Raw genomic sequence first — 3,555 nt, 5'->3', positions numbered from 1 at the left:
TCCTTAAAAACTCTCCAGCTAATTCAGAATGCAGCAGCACGTGTACTAACAGGAACTAAGAAACAAGATCATATTTCTCCTGTTTTAGCTTCTCTGCACTGGCTCCCTGTAAAATCCAGAATTGAATTTAAAATCCTACTGTTAACTTATAAAGCTCTAAATGGTCAAGCTCCGTCATATCTTAGAGAGCCAGAACACTGCGCTCTGAGAACGCAGGGTTACTCGTGGTCCCTAAAGTCTCCAAAAGTAGATCAGGAGCCAGAGCCTTAAGCTGTCAGGCTCCTCTCCTGTGGAATCATCTTCCTGTTACGGTCCGGGAGGCAGACACCATCTCCACATTTAAGACTAGACTTAAGACTTTCCTCTTTGATAAAGCTTGTAGTTAGGGCTGGCTCAGGCTTGCCTTGTACCAGCCCCTAGTTAGGCAAACTTAGGCCTAGTCTGCCGGAGCACCCCCTATAATACACCGGGCACCTTCTCTCCTTCTCTCTCTCTCTCTCTCTCTCTCTCTCTCTCTCCCTCTCTCTCTCTCTCCCTCTCTCTCTCTCGTATCCTATTACAGCATCTTGCTAACTCGGCCATTCTGGATGTCACTAACTCAGCTTCTTCTCCGGAGCCTTTGTGCTCCACTGTCTCTCAGATTAACTCATATCGCAGCGTGACGTGTGTGGTTGTGCTGCTGCCGTGGTCCTGCCAGATGCCTCCTGCTGCTGCTGCCATCATTAGTCATTAGTCATACTTCTACTGTTATTATACATATGTGATTATTGTCACACATGTATACTGCCAGATATTAATATATACTTTCAACATATTGTACCACAGTAGCNGTATGCTGTAAAGCCCTGTGAGGCAAATTGTGATTTGTGATATTGGGCTTTATAAATAAAATTGATTGATTGATTGATTGATTGATTGATATTTGTTTTCTCACCCAGTAACAGCTGAGATTTGTCTACAGAGCCCAATGAGTATCTAATTATGTTTTTCTTCAAACCATGAACACAAGGCCTTAGCACAGGCTGAAAAAGACAAGACAAGATTGTACTTCATTTTCAGAAAGAAATTCTGAAATATGTTTTGTGTCCCAAGACGTCAACTGATTCATGTAAATACACATAAATACAAAAATACAAAGCAACACATAAATACAACAATACCTCAAACCATTTAGGCTAATCAACAGCAAAACCATCATAGAAACGTTACAAATCACACATGACGAAAAGTAGATGCACTACAACAAATTAGTTATTTTCATTACATTCAGTGTTCAACCCAGGCACACTGAGGCTAGAGGCCATACAGATTTAGTAGGCTGACAGACTGAGGAACAAAAGAGCCTGTGGGACTCTAAATCTTCTGTGTGATGGGGAAAGCTGATATTTTTCAAATGAACTCTGAGAGGGATAGGACATCATATTACCTGCTAAAACCAACATTTTCTTAATATACATGGAGCTTGAAACCTTGACTCAAGTATTTGACCCGCAGTCGCAGCAGTCTGGCCAGTCTGACTTTAAGCAGTACAGAGAGACAACTTTACCATGCACTGCGTCCATACTGCATAACACTCTGTATTAGAGATGGGAAACTCATAACAGGCTCTGTTTTTTGCTCCAAGTGACCTCAGTCTCCTGAGAAAGTAAGTGCGTTGTTGTACTGTGACAGATACTACAAATATAATGTGTGCACTCCATGATAAAGCAGCACCCTCATCAATGTGCAAAATATTAACAGGTGGACACCTGTTCAATCTGTGAGTTATGAATGGTAACTGGTGGAGGATATGAGTTGGTTCTTTTTTGGATTATCAATCAATCAATTTTATTTATAAAGCCCAATATCACAAATCACAATTTGCCTCACAGGGCTTTACAGCATACGACATCCCTCTGTCCTTATGACCCTCGCAGCGGATAAGGAAAAACTCCCCAAAAAAACAATGAGGAGGGCTGTCAGCATTACACATTAATTGCAATGCAATTAAGGTGAAGTCAAGTGGTTGCAGCGGCTTCCTGCTGCCGCAGAGATGAAAAATAACGACACCACTATGCTTTTAAACCGCCCCTTTCACTTCAAAAAACTCCCAGAGAGCTCAGTTGGCAAGTAAAAACTAATATGCATCAAGTGTGTCATACAGAATTAAAATATCACCAACGTACTTTCAGTTTGAGCTCCCACCTACGAGCTGAGCACACAGGTGCAGCTAATCAGACTGGTGTCAGTGGGCAACAGCATCACCAAAGCTGGCAAAGCACTATTTTGGAGTGTGTGAATCACCACATTTCAGGAATGATGTATTTTTGGATCTATGCCTCACCGAATGGGACAATTTGTTGTGATGACAACAGTACTGTGCGTCACACGACGGCACCATTTGTAGGAAATGCCTAAATACAGGCCTGACCTCGTAACAGCTCTCCAATTAAAGAATAAAAATTGCTCTCAGAAATAATTAATAATCATTAATAATAACTGATAATTATGTTAAATAATGTGATTTAATTTACATTAAATCACCTCATGGGGCACCATCGCCAAGAAGGAAAAAATGATAGCCAGTTAATGATATCAGTCTCATAAAGTTCACCAAATTATCAATTTGGAATTTTGATTAATAATTAAATTAATAACCAGAGTTCTTGATATAGTAGTTGACTATTTATTCATGAACTATATACAAGTGTGTGTGTGTGTGTGTGTGTGTGTGTGTCTGTTTGTGTGCATGTGTGTGTGGTTGTGCGTGTGGTTGTGTGTCTCTGTGTGTGTGTGTGCGTGTGTGTGTGTGCGTGCGAGAGAGAGAGAGAGGGAGAGACAAAGGCGGGTGTGTGAAACAAAGGGTCATTTGGCCAACAAAACAAAATGGCTGACAACAGAGAACTACAAGATGGCCGAATCAAAGCTGGCTTCAGATCGAGGAGGTCTTGTCTGACTGTGTGGTCAGGACAAAGATAAAGGAAAAGAAGCGTGACCTTTGAGTTGCCTCTTTGGGTGTAGCTATGTTGAAAGTCAATTTATAAATGAGTCTATGTGAATGCGACTTGTGTTGCAAAGATTAGTGCAGAGGATGTTTAAATCAAATCACATCAAATCAACTTTATTTATATGGCACTTTTCATACGACAGTAACACAAAGTGCCTCACAGAGGTTAAAAACAACAAAGAACCAAAACAGAAAACAAAAGAGAAAACCCAACCCTCCCACCCCACATAGAGATACGTAAGTATACACATACGCGTACACACACACACACACACACATACACACACACACACACGCACACTAGCTATCACTAAAGAGACACGGCCGAGCACCGAGACCAGAGGCAAGGAAAAAGCCACCTCTGAGAGGGCCCATGGACCACGGCCACAGGGAGCGCCGCCGTAGAGACCACCTTGACCCGGGCAGACAGGAGACTCCACACTGAGGTGCAGTGCTCTTCAGCTACCCAGGTCAGAGCTGTCCACAGGACGGCACCCCCATCGGTAGACCAGGAACAACTCTCAGTGTGGTAGGCCCCCATGAGGAAACACTGGAGGTAAAAAGTTAGT

Source organism: Epinephelus moara, chromosome 18 (assembly GCF_006386435.1).
Source record: "Epinephelus moara isolate mb chromosome 18, YSFRI_EMoa_1.0, whole genome shotgun sequence".
In the NCBI taxonomy this organism is placed as follows: domain Eukaryota; kingdom Metazoa; phylum Chordata; class Actinopteri; order Perciformes; family Serranidae; genus Epinephelus; species Epinephelus moara.
This window is presented reverse-complemented; position numbering follows the sequence as displayed.